General features: G+C 38.9%; 1 protein-coding gene across 1 annotated transcript in view; it reads left to right on the forward strand.

The window, feature by feature from the left end:
* INPP4B (inositol polyphosphate-4-phosphatase type II B) overlaps window positions 1-22,454 on the forward strand; it is a 711,205-nt gene that overhangs the window by 120,731 nt on the left and 568,020 nt on the right. Inside the window, exon 2 of the mRNA XM_077860913.1 lies at window positions 906-968. The gene's annotated coding sequence lies outside the window, so the exon portion shown is untranslated. The remainder of the gene's footprint in view (window positions 1-905; window positions 969-22,454) is intronic.

Raw genomic sequence — 22,454 nt, forward strand, 5'->3', positions numbered from 1 at the left:
CAGGTCTCCCGGTAGTGAGACGTCGTGATGACAGTTATAGGACTATTCCTACAATGACGGCTGTAGTCAATTAATCAATGATGCTTTTCCCTGTTGACATTTGTTCAAAGAGCTTTCGTAAGGGATGAATTGAACATTCTTACCTAGCCACGTGACATTCCTTTCTGCAGAGCTGTCGCTCAGGCTTGTATCTTTTACCCTCGGATCCGAACAATCAGATAACGACGCAGTAAAATCTCTTATGGGATGCTCATCGAGACTGTTATATGCCAAGGGAGGGAATGAGATATGTTTTCATACGTTTCACTTCTATAAAGTGCTTTCCTCCTTGTTGCAGCACAAAAAAAGCTCTGAAATTGCATCATATGAGCAGGGTAATCTGCAATTATTTACAGAGTCCTCCCATAATATCTCATGTTATCACTTCTGTGGAAAGACAGAACAGGAAAACACCCAAGCTTTCATGAATATTTTAAAGCCCATATTCACTGCGGGAGGGAGAAAAGTAAGTTTAGATAATTGCAAACTCCATTTCAGTCCCTTGTATTACAAGCAAGCGTCCTGTAAGCCAACATGGCTTACGTCTTATCTTTTGAAATGGTCGAAGCTGGAGCTTTTTCTTGCTCAAGTGCTGGTTTTGTGCCCATGTGAGAAGAGAGGGAAGCGAGGAAAACAGGGCTGAGTATCTGCCACAGGTACCCACGTTCTCAGATGCAGGAGAAGGGGGATCTTTGGGGAACCTATTTGGCATTTATAGTGTTTCCCAAGGCAGCTGCTGAATGGAGCTGAGTGTTTTAACTGATTTTCCTCTCTGACCTTTATTACTAATGAATCTTCTTTAAGAAGTATTTGAAGAGTAAAAAAAAAAGACTGTTTTTATTAATCTCTTTTCTCTTTGCCCACAGAACTCAAAGAAATGGTGTTACCTGGCAAGAGATCTGCTGTCTTCTATGAAAAGTCAGATCAAGGTAATGCTTATTTTGAACTGATGTGCTTTTTAGTCTGTTTAACTCTGATACATTAAACTAGTTGACTTTCTTTGATTACTGGGTTTGGCTATTGCATAACCCATCAAAAAATCAAATCACTCTAAAAAGAGTAGAAGGAATGATTTATGATGATCGTATTTATGAATTGAGTAGTAAATTTTAGCATATATATTAGCTTATCAAAACACTGTGGATCATAGTTAATTTTCTGACACTTTTCTTTCATTTATTTTAATATGTGAATAGGATCTTGACTAGAAGATTGCATTGTCTTTGGAAATATCTCCAACTACTGTATTGTATTTATAAATGATAGACAATAAGACAATTAGGTTCTTATCAGGTTACAGTGATGAGATTTGCCTTTTATTTAAGCATGAGTCAGATGGCTTTGTTATTTTCTGAATATGTGAAAATTTCAGTACAAATTCCTAGAAAGTTTCATCGACTTTTGTAAAGGCACTCTCATGCAAAACATATATTTTCTTAGGAAGATTGAATTATATTATACAGTTGCTGAATAGCATGCCTGATTATGCTTAACAGATTGCCTATTTAGTTGCTAAATTTTCAAATTGCTGTGTGATTTGTTTACATATGTTGGACTAGGAATATGAACGCTCATGCAAATATTCTAATGACGCACGCGTAAGCGAAGTGTGGGTATAGCGGCAGATATATAATGTGTGTATAAATAAAGCTGCTTTCTCAAAATAGTTTTTTATAGAAATGTCTCTGAAAGATGAGAATTGTGATGGGGAACTGGACTTATCTCTCAATACTTTCTATTCATACAGCTGTGAAGATTGGATATTACTGTACGTACATGAACACAAATAATAGAATTACTGAAATGTGCATTAGGCTGCATACTAATTGGAACTAACTGGGTTTTATTTTTGACAAATCACTGAATTCCTAAAACCAACGAGTGCCGAAACAAAGGTAGCATTTAATTTAATGAACATGAGCAGAAAACTTGTTTCTGAACTTTAATTTGCAGTTGAACAAACATTTAGGTTGAATTGCAAGTTGGGGTGTCTCTACTTATTTCTAGCTTTCAGTTAATTCTTCAAAGGATGTGTAAACCCCTCAAGGAATCAGCTTGACTCCCCTAAAGGGGATTTTGAATGATAGGCACTCTATTCAAGTTTTATCTCTACTAAAATGTTAATTCAAACTATAAAATATCTTAAATTGGTTAATGACATAGTTGAGGGTTGCCTTTTGCATAGAACTATTAACTGTGACTCCCCAAAGAGAGATAGAGTGAGAAGGACTTACTAACCTAGACACTGGGTGGAAGAGGGTGAGGCTGAGTTCTACGATATCGGCATAGGGAGCTAAGTGGTGGGAAAGTGCTTGTTGAGGGGAATTTGATGAATGACGCAGTAAAGAGAGAGAAAAAACACCAAAGGAGATGAAGCCAATGGAGAGGGTCAAGGATCATTCTTTAGAATGAAAATAAAGGATAAAGGGAAAACAGACTATCCAGGATGCATTCATGGGATGGTTTTCGTTTTTCAGAAGTCTGTATATGCTAATATTCAATTTTACTGGCCTTTTATTTTATGTATTTTAGAGATGGACAAGCTTACTTTGACCTGAATGTAGTAAAAAAAAAAAAAAATGAAGATAGAAGGGATATTTCCATGAACATGGTAGAGTTTTCAGAATTGTGTATGCAGAGTTACAAAATTTACGTCTCAACATGAAAATAAAGAACAGTCCTGCAATACTGCTAGAGTTCAAGTGCTTTGGTCTGACAAAATTCCGGAAGAGCTTAGCTCCAGCCATGTGTGCATTTGTGTGCAGGTTGGGAGTGGGATGTGGATAGCTAATTTAGGTGGAGAAAGTGGTGTTCAAGTCATCATCTCCTTAAATTAGACCTTTCGATTCATGGAAATAAGGGTGTTTGCGATCATAAAAATAATTCCTGCTAGTATGACAAAGGGTGCTGATTATTGATGCTCATTATCTATTATCTTAGATGGAATATGGACATTTAAATTCAATATTTAATGTATGGTTTGGTTTACTAGTGTTTTACTGAGAATTTTTGTATCCATTTTCATCAAGGACATTGGCTTGTAGTTCTCTTTTTTTAGTGGAGTCTTTAATCTGGTTTGGCATCAAGGTAATGCTGGCCTCCTACTATGAATTTGGAAGTTTAAGACATACTTGGTGAAGGTGCTCTTTTTAGATAAATGGGACCATTCAGCTTTTCCCAGTTGCACATGACAACTAACACATTCATTTTGTGTGGGATTAACTCTGGCAATGGAACCCAGAGAGCAATCTGTTGGAATAACAGGCATTTTTGTGCGTTCTGCTACTTGAAAGTTCTGCATTTAATTCTTTTAAAGGGAATATTTCAGTCACAATATTCTGAATTTTGTCATCCAAAGAGAGCAGCAACTTCAATTAGGTCAAAATACCCTTCTATATACCCCTAGAAAGATTTTGTGCAAAAAATAGAGACTGTTATTCTGTTGGATTTTTACATATATTTATATGTCCTAGAAAATGATGGAATTTAATTAACAAAATTTCATGTCAGTGATTTATTTTTGTTATGTAGGTATATCAAATTTTATTCTCATATGTATTTAACTTTTCTGTACGTAATTTTAATGGGATATCAAGGATTTGGCAATTTTTCGATGTACTCTAGGTTGAACTCTAACGTTAGTATAAACAGTTTTAAGAATTGAAAGTAAAAAAAAAAAAGAATTGAAAGTAAATTGTGTCATAGATTGGTGTATAATTTGGTTTATGTTCAAGGCACCAATAAATTATAAACAAATTGTTTAATAATGGGTTTCATTGTGGTTTATTATACAGGCTGTAGAAAACATAGATGTAATTTATGTTGGGGTTTAAAGGATGAAAATCTTATATTTTGAGAGCTTATATTTTATATTATTTATTACATACCTACCCTAACATAACAATGGAAGTAAATCATCAAAACTTGCAGTTGATTAATAAGTTAATGACCGTGAACTTTTAAAAAAGATTTTATTTATTTGAGAGAGAGAGAGAGAGAGAGAGAGAGGCAGAGAGCACGAGCAGTGGGGAGGAAAGGAGGGAGAGAGAGAAGCAGACACCCCCTGAGCAGGAGGCTCAATGCCAAGCTCCACCCCAGGACTCCGGGATGGCTGAGCCACCCAGGTGCCCCAATGACCATGGATTTAAATAAGAAGTAGAAATACTCATAGGGCATGTGATAAAAGGTGTGATGTAATTGTCACATTACCCGAATTAGGTGCCAGGTGTGATAAATGTAATGCTTTACAGAAATATAGTTGTAGGCCACCTGGTGGTTCAACGGTTGAGCATCTGCCTTTGACTCAGGTCATGATCCAGGGGTCCTGGGATCGAGGCCCTCATCGGGCTCCCTGCTCAGCAGTGAGTCTGCTCCTGCCTCTCCTTTCCACGTATGCTCTCCCTCTTTCTGCGTCAAATGAATAAATGAAATCTTGAAAAAGAAAACTAGAGCTGTAACACCAGGCAAAGCATGCTCCCAAAGAGTGCTTAAACCGCCCGCCCGAGAACAGATCACTGAGCATTTTCATATAGAAGTGATCAAAAAGCAATTCTTCAAAGAGGATTTACATGAGGAAGAGCCATGGCAATAATTTTAAAGAATGTTTTTGGCTTTTATGGTTTTTGTCATTTGAAAAGTTCTTGTTATGTTTTAGTCTTCTGACGATTAGATTCTGTGGGATACTCCGTCTTTTAAAGCCTGTTTAAAAACTCGCAAGACTGTAAGTCATGACGCTGTCTGGAATTGACTCCTGCAAATAGTATTTAAGTCCTTCCGTCGATTCCCTGCCTGTATTGCTTCATTTTTCTCTTACTCCGCTGCATACCCTGAACATCCTTGTGTTTCTTTCTGCTGACTACTCCGTTCTGGATGCCCAGTCTTTCTCCCTGAATCCTAGGCCTTCATAACCTTAAAACTTCTCTTTAAGAAGCTTTCTGAATTCCTCGTAATACCACTATTTCTCCCCCTTAGCCCATATTCACTTGGTGGAATCATCTAGATAAACAGCTCACATTGTCACTGATTTGCATATATTGCTCCCTACTAGTTCCTATGTGTACATGTGTGTATGTGTATATATATATATATATATATATATAATTTTGTTTTATTATATATAAAGGTACATACATTGACATGGGATTTCTTTCCTTTAATATGAATATATATGTATATATATTTAGATTTTTATTTATTTATTCATGAGAGACAGAGAGAGAAAGAGAGAGAGAGGCAGAGACACAGGCAGAGGGAGAAGCAGGCTCCGTGCAGGGAGCCCGACGTGGGACTCGATCCAGGGTCTCTAGGATCACGCCCTGGGCTGAAAGCGATGCTAAACCGCTGAGCCACCGGGACTGCCCTCCTTTAATATGAATATAAAGAAGATTCTTCTGCAAACCATTTTTACTTCCACTTTTGAGTCAAGTGCACAAACTGAATGAATGAGCTCCTTGCATCTCTACGATTTGCACTAAAGTCATATTTAAAGGCTAAAAGAGTCCTCTGTACGACGAGAGTTATAATCTGGCTATGTTTTGTATGATTTAGAACTACCATGAGAAGCTACTCGCCCTTTATCACATCTTTTCAATGAGAATAGAATCTAAATTCGAATACATGAACTCATAAAGAAAATAATTTTCGCCTATTGAAACATTCCCTTCTCCAAGTCAGGATTGCCCAATTCTGTCGCCCATTGGTTTTTGCCATTTTGCACGTGTCGTTGAAGAAAGTTCTAAGCTGAGCTGCTGAGCTAAGGCTCTTGTGGCCTGAGTAAAACCCTGCCTTATAAAGATCCTGCCTGCTGCGTAGCGCTCATCAGAACCAATAGGAAGAAAAAGTCCTATTGTAACTCGCCACCTCATTCATTCATGTATTCATTCATTCAATCAGTGTTGAACTGCTGTGTTCATAGGTGCTCTAGCTGGGCAGGACTGGAGAGTCTCCCGTTCGGCCCACACATGTACCCACCTTATGTACACACGTGGACTACAGTACGAGTGCTCTTACATGCTTGTAGGAGCATGCTCTGTGCTCCTATCATTTTTCCCGAGCTCCATTTCTTCTGTGTCCTATTCATCATCATTCATGCGGGGGCTGGGAAGCCATCAAAGCTGCCCCTTTCCGAAAGCCATTTTTAAGCTTGCAATGATTGTTGAACCTCATGCCTAAGACGTTTGTGGGCATTTTGAATGTGTCCGTATGTTTGTGGATATGCAGTCTGCAATAACACGTTCCCAGCTCTGCAGCAGCTTCTCGGGGCTGGGATCCTAGGAGTACCTGGGTGCCTGTGAAGGTTGGGAAGGGGTGACAGTTATTTAGAAAGTTGAAGTGGAATCATTGACTATTGGAGCGGTAGCAGGACTTTTGGAAATTGGGGCTGCTTGGGAATTGGCAATTCCTGGTAGAGGACTAAGGACTTTGAGGGAATCAGTTCCTTTAAAGCTTTAGCGTGTGTGTTAGTTTTCATTTCTTTGGTTTTGCAGAACTAACGTGAACTTGGAAGGGGAGCAGATCACTGGCATCAGGGTAGTGTGCGCAGAGGCAAATAGTTTATGACATGAGGTGTCCACTGGACTTGGCATGTGCCTACGTCTGTATGTTTGCCCCTTTGTCTCTCTGGTTGTGTATTTTTCATGCATTTGGCATTTGAAAAGTGATGCCACTAGATGTCAGCAGCAACTGACAACGGGTTCCCGTGGCCTTAATTCATAATGACAACGAGTTGGTGGACTATTAGAACACCTTCTCTGAGAGTGGTTAGGACCCATCTTGAAAATGTAAGAGGTCGTTTTCGAATGATGAGGAGGATGACAAACATCATGAAATATTCTGAAATTGTTCTCTAAACTGGTTTCTGTTGACATGTAACATGTTGCTCTTACTTCTAATAGTCTTTCTACAAATGAGGTGACATGAAGAATGATGTGTGCGGCTGAGTCATTTGTTAGAAGCTGTACGTGTTGCCAGACTCTAAACTTCTGTTTTGATACTTGATGATTCATTTATGCCATGATTACATGAGTATTTGTGCTTGGGTTTATTTCATTCTGTTTTTGTAAAAGCCTTTTGGTACTACAGCCCGTCAGATTGTGTGCTATTAATTTTTCAACACCCACATCTGTGTGCTGTTTATTTAGTAATGTCTAAATTTTCCTGGATCTGTGCTCTGTTGTTATAAGATACTCAGAAAACTTTGATAGATGCCAAAGAGTCTGATAGGTATTTGCTCACCAGTAGGCAAGGAAAACAACCTAGAAATATGAAAAAAATGTATTCTCCATGAATTATAATGCATATAATTGTTTAGTCCTTGAAACAGCAGACACCAATGATCTCAAAAGCTTTTTCCAGAAATTAATAAGAAAATTGTAGTACTGGCCAATGTTCTATAAATACCAATAGCATTATTCTAGATAATGCAGTTAATATCCTGTCAAATCAGATTCACATTAGCAGAATGTTTCAAACTAATCTGCTGGATTTTCGTCATGAGTTAGAACTCAGGTGATTGACTCTTAGTTGATCAAATGCCAAACAGATTTTTAAGTAACCTTGATAAAGGTAGATTTACTTCTATGTTTCTCCCTTGGAAAAATTCTGCTTTAGTGGATTGAATATATTATATACATATATAATATATATACATATATATAATGGATTTTATATATATAACATATAATGGATTATGGATTAAATATATATAATGGATTAAATGGATAATATATAAATATATAATATATCCAATATTAAATGGATAATATATAAATATATATACATGAATTAAATATATTATATATAATGGATTTTAATGGATTAAATAAACAAATATATATATCTTAGGAAAAACTTTTAATGGATTAAATATATATATATATATATATATATATATATATATATATCTTAGGAAAAACTGGAAATGAGAATATGAAATTATTTCCTTTCCTAAAACCAGTTCTACCAAGAAATATATTAATGTAAATGTTATACCTTCATCACTTTCAAGATTTTTACAAATTGTTTTAGTTGGTGCAGGGGCTAACTCAACTAGTACATAGGCTAAAGAAATAATTCCTTTCATAACAGAGTTGTTTTATTTGAGAGTTATTGATTTAGCTTCACAAGGTTATCAGTAAGTTTCCTATTTTTTTGCATTTCTGTTGTAGAACTGCTAGTAAAAGGGACTTACCAAGATTTCCCCCTAAGATTGTGGTTATTATCTTTAATTATGCTTGTAGATGGTAAGGCAAACATTTGAAATCATGCTCCAGTTACTTGGCCCATGTGCTTACCTTCCCAACCTCATTTCCACCTTGTTCTTCACCCAGATGTTGCCTCGTAGCCCATACACAAAGATTGGTCCACCTTGTGTATGACTTACTTATTTCTACCTTGATGACTTTTCATTTACCATTACTTTTCTCTCTTCTCTCCCAACTCCTCATTCTTCGTTTCAGAAACAGAAGAATGTAACGGGGACACTAGTGAGAGCCAGATGGTCTATATTCGAATCCCCTATTGGTGATTTATTAGCTTATTGCTGCTAGACCGGATGGAAGCTATTTAACCCACAAAATCTCATATTGGTTCCTTCTACAAAACCATGAAAAAAGTATTTAGATAATTGAGTTAATTCTAGTATTAACTCATTACTTGTAACTTATAATAGCTACTAGCACATAGTAAGTGCTTACTGTATACTAACAACTGCTAATTCAAATCAATCTGAAAACTCACTTTCATAAAATTTAGTTTCAAACTTACTGTCTTTCATCTAGTCATTGTTAATCTTATTGGTGTGTGTTTGCAGCTTTACTTATTGGTGTGTGCTTGCAGCTGTACAAAATCAGAAAATAAAAGGAATAACAAAAGTAGTGATGATTACTACTTATCGTGCTTTGGTTATGCGCGAGGAGTAGGACTAGGAGCTTTACTTACATTGAGCTATCACGTAACATACATGTATTTTGTGGATGATGGTCACGGAGGCAGTGATTCGCGCTAAGACCTATAGAGAAAGGAAATAGCACAACCTCCGAGTACACAAGTGAAATGGAAATGGGGATCCCTGGGGGGGCTCAGCGGTTTGGCGCCTGCCTTCAGCCCAGGCCGTGACCCCGGGGTCCCGGGATCGAGTCCCGCATCGGGCTCCCCGCAGGGAACCTACTTCTCCCGCTGTCTGTGTCTCTGCCTCTCATGAATAAATAATTTAAAAAAAATCTTAAAAAAATAAAATAGAAATGGAAATACGGAATTGGGTCCCCAGGAGAATTTTCAAGCTGAGGTGGAGTCTGCAAGCTATCACAGGGTTCAACTGAAGTTGAGTAACCGGATGTGTTATTCACCTGAGAGAGAGCAGACTGAGAAGGGTCCCGTCAGAGAAGAGCCTCCCCCTCATACAGACACACACAGAAGGGTGAGGCTCAGAGTCCTCATGCCTCCAGTTTTTGTCAATGCAAGATATAATAATGTTTTCTAGGAGCTAATGCATTGATTCTTTGTAAAGCCCACCATTGAAAATAGTATCAGACCTAGAATTATTGTGTCTGAAAAATACTAGGAGAGAGAAAATTACTCTTGTTCTAATTTTTGGCCTACTATAAATATTGTGAACAGCAGCAATTAATCACATAATAAGAATGTTGCTATTTTGTAAGGAAGAAGCTTGGTATTTGATGTAATCCGTGACATGAGAGCGGGGCACATGTCGGCTGTTAGGAATTGATGCAGAAAGCGTGAAGGGCTTGGAGATCATCTACTCCATTGACAATAAGTGATGGGCTTCCCATTGTGATATGCTTACTTTTTCTTATAAATTCATTAAAATTGCTAAAAATTTAATAGATCAGTATTCTCTCTCTATTAGACCTCATGAAACATGTGGTAGACAGCTCATTTTAATTTTGTTTTTGGAGTTTAGTTTGGGAAGCCTTTTCCGCTTTAGGAAGCTACCCCCCTCACACTCTGTGCCGTGCTGGCAAATTATGGATCGTAATAACAGCAGATCTTTATTTACTACTTTTTTGAGGCCAGTGTTCTAGACAGCGTACTAAGATTCAGCGACTAATGGTGCTGCTGTTTCCTATTTCATAGTAACACTGTGGAGCAAACCCACAGGAGCATGACTCGGGCACGGTGTGCGGGTCGGTGGTCTTCGCCAGGTTTGCTCCTACATCCCCGGACAGCTGGGCTGGTTGCGCTGGTCGCGGCCGAGCTGCCCTATGGGCTGGGACTTTGGCTGGGAGAGCGGGGCTGACGCAGCTTTGCTCCCCCCGTCTGTCTCCCTCGACAGTCTAAACTGAGCGTGTTCTTCTGGTAGCATCAGCTTCTGAGCGAGGAAGCAGGAAGGCTCAAAGGGTTTTTAGGCCTGTGCGCAGAACTGGCCCAAAGCTACTTCAGCCACAGCCTGCTGCTCGAACTAGATCTCAAGGCGAGCCTGCAATCCAGGGAGAGGGAGCCAGACTCCACCACTGGATGACAGCGGCTACAACATCATGCTACCGTTGGTTGGACACAGGAAAGGGGAGAACTGGAATAAGCTTTGCCATCAACCTATCGGAAGCTCATTTCTACCTGCGAGAAAACGGCACTTCAGTGCGATTAAATGGCTTCCCGCTGGGGTGGACTCGTGAACTTCACCTGGCCTGTAATGCAACTTCATACTCCAGGACCCAGGATTGGACAGAGGGTGGGCAGGGCACCTACGCAAATTAATCGCGGTCCTTTCCCGAGACGTGATATACGAGAAAAATATTTCCTTTAGGTTCAAGAATTGTCGGAAAGTTGACTTAGCACTGTCCGTAATCTTTGGTTCTGTTATTTGGAGAAGATCCTGAGACAGTTGAGACAGAGAGAGACAGAGAGAAACAAGAGGCAAGAAAGAGAACGTTCAGCACGTAGGAGAAACAGGCCTTGGCGTCATTGGAGCCACTAGACGCAGCCGTACTTGAAACCCCAAGCCTACCAGCTTCTTAAAACAGTAAGTTTCTTTTTTGTTGTTAGTCTAGTTGGAAAACTATTTCTGGACACTCATGCTGGGAATCCAGGCTCCAGGTTGTGAGACAATCCAGACCTCATGGAGGAGCCATTTCTCAGGTGTTCCGGCCGCTGCTCTAAGAGCCGGTGGTTGGCATCGCCGACAGCCTGTGTCAGTAGAGGCAAGGCCTTTAAATGATTTCAGCTCCAGGCCCTAGGACAGTTCGGTGATGATGACTGGAGCAGAGACGCACTGTCTTCCCATGGGCCCGGCCCAAGCTGCAGATTCATGGACACAACAAATGTCATTGATTTAAGCCACCAAATTGTGGGGTAATTTGTTAGGCAGCCATGGATGACGGCAACACTAACATTACACTCTTCTCCTGTGATTCTTTCTTAGGACTCTCTTTCCTTTTTTTTTTTTTTTCCTTCTCTTTTGTTTTCTTTTTCTAATTGAGGTATGATAGACATACATGATAGCACTTTTGGGTAATGACTTGATTTTTTTTTTTTTTTAAAGAGGGAGAACATGAGTGGGGGGAAGGGCAGAGGGGGAGGGAGAAAAAGTATCTTAGGCAGGGTCCAGCATGGGAGGCACAGGGCTCGATCTCACAGCCCTGGGTCATGACCTGAGCCTGAATCAAGAGTCGGACACCTCGCTGACAGCCACACAGGTGCCCCATGACTTGATATTTTTATGTATTGGTAAATGAGCACCAGGAGTCTAAGTAATGTCTATCACCACCGTGTAGTAATAGAATGTGTGTGTGTGTGTGTAATGAGAACTTTTAAGACTTTTAGCAACTTCCAAGTATGCAGTACAGCCTTACTAAGTGTAGTCACCGTGCTGTGCATTGCACTCCCATGACTTCTTTATCTTATAACTGGAAGTTTGTACCTGTTGATCACCTTTACCCATTTCCCTCCACCCCCTGCATCTGGAAACCACCAATTTGTTCTATCTATGAGCTCATTTCTTTTTTTTTTTTTTTTATGAGCTCATTTCTTTTTTAAAGATTCCAAATGTAAGTGAGATTATACAATATCTGTCCTTTTGTCTCTAACTTACTGACTTAGAATAATGCCTTCAAAGTCATCCTGTGTTGTTGCAGATAGAAAGATTTCATTCTTTTTTAATGGCTGAATAATATTTGAATGTGTGTATATATTCCACAATTTTTATCTATTCCTCTGTTGATGGAGATTTAGATTGTTTCTATGGCTTGGCTATTGCAAATAATGCTGCAACGAACATGGGGGTGCATATAATTTTTTTAAATAAAAAATTTATTTATTTTTATTTTAAAAATATTTTATTTTAAAAATATCTTATTTTTAAAATATTTTTTTAAAATAAAAAAATTATTTTTATTTTTTAAATATTTTAAATATTTTTAAAATAAAAATTTATTTATTTTTATTTTTATTTTTTTTGGTACATATAATTTTTAGGACTCTCTTTGTTTACTAAAACACATATCAGACCCTCCCCCTACCCAGTGCCTATCATTCCACAGTTGCCCATACCTCTATTTAAACTCTGATTTTCCAAGTAGACGTGGGCATTTTTTATTGACTCTTGCCCTTGACTTTGTGATGTAGCTTTGCCTGGAGGGAAATGACCAGGGAACATGGGTTGGAGGTATCCGTGTTGCTCTACGTTCTTACTCAAACGCTGGGAATCCCGACTTGATGAGCTCAGCTCTCATTCTCCACTGCTATGCGGTCCAATATGGTGGCCACTAGGCACGTGGAATTATTTAAATTTGAATTAATTAAAATTAAATCATATTGTCAATTCAGTCCTGTAGCTCTACTAACCACATTTCAAGCGTCGGATATTTCTACGTCGTTACTGGCTACCATGTTGCTCCGTGCAAAGTCCTAGAACATTTCTGTGATCTCGCTACGCTCTTTTGAATGGTGCTGCTCTGATTTGCAACTTACACCTGTGGTCCAAGGCCAACTCCTCTAAATACAGCAAAAATCGCTGACCTAGAGCAGAACTCTGAAGGATCTAGTCTGGATTTCCTGGGTATAAGCTCCAGGAGAGGAAGAGGTGGGAATCTTGGCTCCATTAATAAAGTCATTTACATGTGACATGTGAAATGTAAAGTTTCATTTACATCCACGTGAGAAGGCTGCCTCTCGTAGCCGTACTTACATTCTTTTCTAGCCCTTCAACTTGTGGATAATGGTTTATTTTCTTGGCTACATTGGTTCCCTTTTTTCAACCCTGCCTGACTTTCAGAACAATTTAATTCGCAGAAGCTATCCTAGTAACAAAAGATATCCCTCCGAAAATACTTGGGGGCTCTGTTCTCGGTGGAGAGTCCTCATGAGCACACAGGGCTTCTGTTGACTTGAAAGTGAACTCTGGCTGTGGAGCGGATATTACTCCCTTAAAAAAGAAAAAGAATAACTTCAAGGCAAAAGGGCCTTTATTCTCCCTGGGTATAAGTTTCCGTGAAAGCTCGTTTATTGATTTTCCTTGTAACAACTGAGCTTGCAAGCTATAAAAGAAAAAAAGAAGCAAATAGAAGCAGGGAAATAATATCAACGATCAACAAGTTTATTCATCAGCTTTATCTCATTTGTTCTCAGTCACTGTGTACACGGTGAAATAAAAAAACGCCACAAACCCCAATCCCATTTTTTTTAATGCAGTCCATAGAATTTTGTTGATCAAAAGGGAAAGCAAACACTTAAACTCTCAAGCAAAGGTCCATTCCCATTAAAAGTGATTGTGACCAAACTAACGTCATTATGTGAGGAAAGAGCTGAAAATGAGAGGAAGTGGGGGGAAATGCGGCTGCTCCGGTGGGGTGATACCTGGTATGATTACAGTGCCACTGATTTTGATCTCTAGTTAATTCATCACATGGCCTGAAATAACCACCATTAGCATTGTCCCCCCCAGGAAGATAGGTTTTTCACATGGGTCAGAAATTTAGGAAGCTATTTAAGAAGTCCTATAATCAGGTAATTTTTGAAAATGCCAAATTTTATGCGTCTCTCCTGTAGTTTTAAGATGCACATTAGGATATTAGTCTTTGAAAATCCTGCTGTAAAGAAACTTGTTTAACTTTGCGTAGCCCAGCATTTCCTAAAATTAGTGGACCATGAAGCCTTTTATACTTTAGCATATTTTTATGCAATACTAATTGCATCCAAGTGGTACTAGGCTTTAGTGAAGCACACTTTGTGAAATGCTGCTTTAGAATAAAATGTGGATCCCCGAGAGCACTTGTTTTAACACAGAAGTCACCTGATAAGAGCAACACTTTCACCTTTGACATCCATCCATACAGACTAACTTGCCTCAATGAGCAGGATCCCAGGACCCTGCTGGTGTGGGAGAGGCCGTAGATCGGAGTTTTTCCTAAAGAGAGCTGTTTCAGGAGGGTTCCTGGGGAATTGGAGGATGTCCAGCCATCTCTGGCACTGTCTTTTCCTAGGACATGGGACTTCCAGAGTTATGTTTCTAGAAAGGTCAATTTTAGAAGGTATCAAAAGGGAGGTGATCTGCTGAAGAAAATTTTAACATCTCTGGTGACTTCCAGATGGTGTTCAATCGCTTCCTTCTCCTTTGCAAATAACCATTTCTCAGGAAAGTGGATTACGCCCACTGTTCCTACTTCCCCACCAACCATCACTCTTTGGCCTATAACGAATTTTCATTTACTCTCTAATTCTGGTAAAACTCCTCTTTCTCAGATAACTTGCTATTTTTCTATTTGCCAAGTGTAGTGAACTCTTCATGGGTGAACATACTGGTCTCTATAATTTTGGATTCTGTCTAAATGCTTTTGAGTTCCATATTTATATATATATATTTCCATATATATATATTTGGATATATATATTTGGATATATATTTGGATTTTATATATATAAATATATATATATATATATTTGGATTCTGTCTAAATGCTTTTGAGTTCCGTATTTATATATATTTCCTTATACATATATATATAAATATATGTATTTATATATATTTATATTTCCCAGGACACAGTTCTGAGCTTCAAAATTATATTCCCTCAGCATCCTGAACTTCTACCCAAAATTGATCTGATGAACTTGTGCTCTAAACCTCTTTTTCTTACAGATCATTGGAAGAACCATCACTCACCTAGTCACCTGACCCAGACACTTGTGGACTATGCTTGGTTCCTCTTAGTGCCCTTGCCCCCTGACACTCAATTACTTTTTTCAAAATATACCCTGTGTCCCGTAAAGTACGTATCCTTCCACGTCTTAGATCTCAGAGGCAAATCCTAGCTCTTCTACATGATACTTGCATGACCTTGAACAAACTTTCTAGTCTCATGCCTTAATTTCTCTTTTGTTCAATGGAGATAATCATAGTAGCTCAGTGAGAGAGTTTTGAGTCTGTGAAGATTAAAAGGGGATAAACTAGGGGAGTAAAGATAAGATTAAATTGACTTTTTCTTTTTGGTCTCTCTATAGAGGGAAAAAGCATTTATTATTAAGGGAAAAGTCTTAATGGCTCATTGAGTGCTTTTACAGGAGCAAATATATTTTATTTTATTTTATTTTATTTTATTTTATTTTATTTTATTTTATTTTATTTTATTTTATTATTTTATTTTATTTTATTTTATTTTTTTGGAGCAAATATATTTTAAATAGCAATAGCTGTGAATGAAAAAAATAAGGTTGTGATCTGGTTATAATTCATGGGAAAAATAATTTTTAAATATTTTTATACCCTTGTTCCATAATTATGGGTTATTGAAAAGAAAATAAAAGAAGGAAATTGGGCTATCTTTCACATTCTTTTTTTTTTTTTTTTTTTTTTTTATCTTTCACATTCTTTAGGCCATTAGAAGTGGTTATGCATATGATGAAGTAGATAAGAAAAAAAAAAAAGACCCCAAAGTGGCATTCCTAGGACATTTGTATTTTCTGTTTACACATAGAACTGAGGCCTACTATCATCATAAGAAGAATACACGATTGATGATAGTCACTCATTCTTTTGGTAGGTATTATTGGTCTCTTAGGGCTGCCAATTCTGGATTCTGGGGATGTTGTATTCTTCAAAATAGACAGAAATCCTTGCCCTACTGGATCTTATATCCTAATAAGAGGAGATAGACAGTAAACAAAATAAACAGTTATGTAGTATTTTATACAAGGGCTTTGGAGAAAAGAAAGCAGGAAAGAGGGACAGGGAGGGCATCTTGTAGTGGCAGTAAAATTATATGTTTAAGGAGAGAGGCTTGGAGCTCTTCACAATGAGGATGCTATTTGACAACGACCTGAAGGAGGTCACAGGGCCAGTGAGTGGTTCTGATGAAAGCAATGAGATGGCCTGACCATCCGTTATAAGGGTTTCTCTGGCCACTCTTTGAGCACAGACAGAAGAGGAGGCCAGTCATTAGTCCATTGCAATAATCCAGCCAAGAGATGGTAGTAAATAGGGCCAGGGAGGTGGCAGCATCGGAGGGGATAAGTGGCAGAGATAAAGTCCAGTCTTGAAAGTGTGTGTGGCACCTCGGAAGCCCATGCTCTGTTCTGCAGAAATGCCAGCATTTCAGAGGAAGACTGAGCGGAAGGAATCAGAAAGCAAAACCCGAGAACACTGGGGAGATGGCAAAAGAATCATACAGAGAAAGGTGCCACACAAGCCAGAGCCGATGCAAGTTTTAAGAAAGAGACATGAGCCGTGCTCAGCCCTGCAGAGCATTCAGCTATGAGTGTATCTGAAGGAGGTGACATCCAATCTGATAAATAGAAGGCCATCGGTGGCATTATTAGGAGCAATTTTGAAAAAAAAAAAAAAAGAAAAAAAGAAAAAAAAAGAGCAATTTTGGTGAGTTTGCTGAAGCAGAAATAACAGATTGAGATTGGGAAGTAAACGTGGCATATGCAGAGAATATAGATTATTCATTTATGAAGCTTGTAAAACACAAACTAGTGATTCCAAAAAATGTATATATTTTACCACAAGTTTTACCACAGTAAGAAGTGCATTTTACACTGTAATCTACTGGAGCTGCACAGACATCCAATATCCATATCTATGTGACTTAATTACTATTTTTTATATGTGCTAGGCCTCTTATTTTCTATTCTCTCTTCTCTTTTTTTTTAAGATTTTATTTATTTATTCATGAGAGACACAGAGAGAGAGGCAGAGACACAGGGAGAGGTCGAAGCAGGCTCCCCGCGGGGAGCCCAACGCGGGACTCGAACCCGGGACCCCGGGGTCACGCCCTGGGCCAAAGGCAGGTGCTCAACCGCTGAGCCACTCAGGCATTCCACTATTCTCTCTTCTATATAGTTTCTTTTAAAAATGCTTACTAAATTGATTTTATAACCTGCTCTAGGGTCTTGACTCATGTTTTGAAAAGTATGATTATGAACAGCAGTTAAAAAGTTTTCCCCTCAGAACCACTGCACACATTTTCTGCATGCCTCTCAGTCATATATCTGGGCACTTGTCTTGAAACTTTCAGAAACATAATCCCTCCCTTACGTTTGGAATTTTTGCCCCGTCATCTGTGGTTAAAAACTGAAAAATCAGGGATCCCTGGGTGGCTTAGCGTTTAGCGCCTGCCTTCGGCCCAGGGCACGATTCCGAGATCGAGTCCTGCGTCGGGCTCCCGGCATGGAGCCTGCTTCTCCCTCCTCCTTATCTCTGCCTCTCTCTCTCTCTATGTCTATCATAAATAAATAAATCTTTAAAAAAAATCAAAAATCAGTAAAATAGTTAATCCAGACTTTTTGTAATATGACGAAGACTCGGTGTGTAGTAAAGACATTGGGTGTACCGATAGATAAGTGTTTCCTGCCAACTGAACAATATGGGCCCATTTCCATACTTTAATTTTATTCTGTCTCTGTGACACGTAAGCCGGAGATCCATGAACGATGGCAGAGGAGGTTACCTGTGCTGAGGCGCTTCAGCCTCTACTGGGATTTAGAATGGATAACCCTTGAGCAGTGCTTGGTATATACTAGGTTAATAAGTATTTATCAAACAAACCAATGGCATTAAGTAATACAATTTTTTTTAAAAGTCAGAAAACTTCACCTACGTCAATAAAAATGATGGCTTCTTGCTCTGTAAATCTATGCTACTGTAATAGTAAATCTCAATAAAAAGTAGAAAAATAAGCTTTACTTTAAAGGATTTTTTTTTTAAAGATTTTATTTATTTATTCATGAGAGACAGAGAGAGAAGCAGAGACCCAGGCAGAGGGAGCCCGAAGTGGGACTCGATCCCAGGACCCCGGGGTCACGCTCTGGGCTGAACGCAGCGCTAAACCGCTGAGCCACCCGGGCAGCCCATACTTTTAAGGAAATTTAAAGGTGGGGGTAGTAGGCAGTAGGCCAAGTGAGGTCTCTCGCCCCAAGATGAGACTGTTACTAAATTGATCAGAAGGGTGAAATTGAAGACCTTTGAGAGAAGAGGATAATTAATGGAGGGGGTCATATTAAAGGCAACTGTGGGAAGATTCCTTTATTTTTATTTTTATTTTTATTTATTTTATTTTAATTAATTAATTTATTAATTAATTAATTTATTTATTGGAAGATTCCTTTAAAGAGGAGAAAGGCCACCTCTCCTTTGAGGTTGGATGGTTCCAATGACAGGCTTGTAGACCGAGAATGGGGAAAATGAGGAGGTTGTTTACTAATGTTAACTAACATCTAAAAATCAAGATTTTCTGCTGAGAGTGAGAGGTTATAGGTTAGGAGGTGCTTGAGGATAACATTGAAATTTTGCAACTGCCCTTAGGTAGAAGGAGCTAGTCTAAGGTAAAGGCATTCATAGGCATGACAAATTAGTACTTATCTATTGGCTATCTCAGAATTGAATTTGTCTTCTTTCTCATTGATTTAAGGCCAAGATCATAAGTTAATAATTTACTACAACTGGGTAGGCTCCATTGATTTGTTTTGTTTGCTTCTTGTTATTTAAATAAGCCATATTTTAAAATGAATCGCCTCACATGCAAATTTTGGATTTCCAGGTTTAAAAAACCAGCCAGAGGACCTGGGAATAATACCCGGGAGCTGAGCAAAGTCTGTTCCCTTTAGAAAAGGCCTGCATTCTCCTTTTAGCTCAGTCCCCACTGTTACACAGTATGCATTTACCCGCATCACTCACCTGAGTGCTTGCCCAGAACCTGTAGGCCCAGGAGTATAAATTCCCCACTTTAAACCTCAGCCTATGGGGTTTGTTTTTGAAATAAGCAGTGGAGGCAGGCTTCCTTATTTGGCTTCAGCCTAGGAGGTGTGTAGCTCAATGGATTGATGTTTTTTAAGGTCTGATCACTAGCTCCCGATGACGGAGTTCTGGATATTAATTCATGTCAATAAAACACGTGAGACAGATTTATAAACAAACACCTACTCTGAACAGACTAGATGATGAACAGGCCACCCCTCTCCTAGGTGTAAGGCTACTTAGCGGCCAAAATTATTTATTCATTTATTGGTATAGTCTCTCAAAATCGTTATTAAGTACCTGCCATGTGTTAAGTTTGGTAATTTGGGGGTTTACACAGATAAATAAGATACATATGGATCTATACAGTCACCTCCCTAATAAAGCTAAAAACCTGGAGGAGACAGACAATTGAACAATTATGATAGTGCCATACGCTGGGTATTCCAAGGTCATGTGGATATTTTCAGAGTCAAGCCAACGGCCTTCAGTTCTGGAACTTGATTGTATTAGCCAGGCAAAGAGGAGGGGGAAACTACGTCCAAATGAGGGGAATTGCATTTGCAAAGTTTGGAAACATGGCAGCATGAGATTTGGGGAAACTAAAGGAAATTACCCGTGACCATATCATAGAGGGCAGGAGTAGAGGCTGAGAGTCAAGGCTGAGAGAGTGTCAGAGGCCAGGTCACGAACTATCTGGTAAACCATCTTAATGGGTTTGCGTTTTTATGCCACATGCAACAGGAACCACCAAATAGTTCTAAATTGAAGAATGATTTCTACTTAGGAAAATCGCTCAGGTCAGATCATTTAGAATGCTCCATTCTAAATCTCAATCAACTTCAAAGCTCCTCAGCAAAGTTAGCCCACTCTGCCGTGGGTCAGAGCTCTGGCTGACACGTCACAGAGACACAATAAAATCAAAGTACGGAAATGAATATATATTTAATTGTGAAGAATACATATATAAAAGGGAAAGGCTGGCAACTTGGAAACACTTTCTAACGTATACTGAGTACCTAAGTATCTGTCGGCACCATGACACGATCTTGTGGGTTATTTCACTTAATTTTCGTAGAAGATTCTAAGAAATGGTTACAATCTGAGGTAGGCAAAAGCACCTGCTCAATACAAGAATCAAAGATTTTAGTTCCATGCCAATGACTCAGGCAAAAACAAATGAGTAGTAAATTGGGCAAAAACATAGTGGCTGGGTATTTTCTTCATTTTTTTTATAGGAAGGAATGAAAGGGTTAATAGAATTTGGAACATATATTTAGAAGAAAAGAAATTCTTTATCTTACAATAGGAATACATGCAGCATTAGGAATACAATGCACCATGGGCATTTGATTTCTATAGTTCTATAGAAATCTGACTGACTAGTCCCATCTTTGAAATATGCTTCCCTATGGGCTGAGTTGAAAGGATACCAGATTTACCACAGAGAAGAATTGTTAATATCATATTTAACTCAGTATTGTGCACTTATTGGGAAAAAAAAGCCATAGAACTCCATTTAGTGCATTTCTTAAGTTAAAATGGCAGCTTATAAGTTGATGCCTCCATTTTATTTTATTTTTTAAGGATTTTATCTATTTATTCATGAGAGACACAGAGAGAGAGGCGGAGACACAGGCATGTGTCCCCTGATGTGGGACTCGATCCCAGGACCCCAGGATCACAATGTGAGCCAAAGGCAGATGCTCAACTACTAAGCCACCCGGGCATCCTGATGCCTCCATTTTAAATAATAAAAGATTTATATGAATGCCCATGGACTGAGCCAGATTCCCCACTTAGTGAGCTTAATCTTTCCTCCCCCTTTGAGGCATCACCATGGGCATAGACTGAAGACAATCTATCACCTTTACAACCTGTCTTAAGTACAGAGGAAAATTACAATTTCATTTCTGGAAACGTTGCTGATTATTTAGTTATTAGATCACAGTTGAATGACCATTGTTGCACAACAAGGATGCCACTCGTGATATGACAACAGAAATTTTGATAGAACGATAAAGGCAAAATTTGATTGGAGCAGTTTTAAAGAGGATACAAAAGACAATTTGAGAATGAAGAGTTCAGGCAAATCTATAAAGATGTTTTACTACACAGGGTTGGAGAGAAAGGGGGGGTGGTAGCTGAAGAAATTGATTTTTGATTTTTTTTTTTTTTAGAATATAGGAGTTATAGCAACATGTTTGTATGCAGGTGGGGAAAAAGTTAAAAGGGAGAAACTATAGAAAAAAAGAGAGAAATATTGGATGATGCCCTTGAGTAGCCAAGAAGGATTGAGATCTAGTGTGCATGGAAAGGGTTGGTATTAGAGAGTTTATGGTGTTCATCCATAATAACGGGGCAGACTCGGGATATGCAGATGCAAATGAAGTCAAGAAGGTGGATATGAGGTGGGAGCTTGTATACCTTCTGATTTCTTATATTTATTATTGAAATAGGAAGCAAAGTTGTCAGAGACACATAAGGATGGAGGAGAGGGGTTTCAGGAATTAACAGGAGGCCATTCTATTGAATAGTCCTTGAGGCACATGGAAGAATGAAAGTACCAGAGATGCAGGATTGTATTTATTTATTTATTTTTTAAAGATTTTATTTATTTATTCATAGAGACACAGAGAGAGAGAGAGGCAGAGACACAGGCAGAGGGAGAATCAGGCTCCATGCAGAGAGCCTGACGCGGGACGCGATCCAAGGTCTCCAGGATCATGCCCTGGGCTGTAGGCGGCACTAAACTGCTGCACCACCAGGGCTGCCCGAGATGTAGGATTGTAGATGTGGGATTGCTAGGCTGTCATGAGCGTGCATCGAGGACAGAGATCGTGGATATAAAGTAACACTGGTTAGCACGGAAATGAGCTTTGCTCCAGACACATTCACAACTGCACAGGTAGGAGTATAGGGTGGGTGCAGAGATGCTGCTACCAAGTGGGTGGTTTTCTCAAGTGAGATGATGAAATGCAAGAGACTCAAAATAGTTTGGAGTATGAACAAAAGGCTGCATGTAAAGGCCAACCATGACATTCAAGCTAGGTAAGAAGGGAGGCAAGGACAGGAAGAGGTGAGGTAGGCTGTGCGGACAAGTGGGTGCCATGGATTGTAGATCTCAGGGGCCAAGCGGGACGGACAGAGCTGTGCTCAGCTGGTAGGTGTCAGAAGAGCTGGTTGAGACACTAAGCCAAGATGAAGATGAACATTCAAGCCTTTAATC

This window comes from Canis aureus, chromosome 20 (genome assembly GCF_053574225.1).
Source record: "Canis aureus isolate CA01 chromosome 20, VMU_Caureus_v.1.0, whole genome shotgun sequence".
NCBI classification, from domain to species: domain Eukaryota; kingdom Metazoa; phylum Chordata; class Mammalia; order Carnivora; family Canidae; genus Canis; species Canis aureus.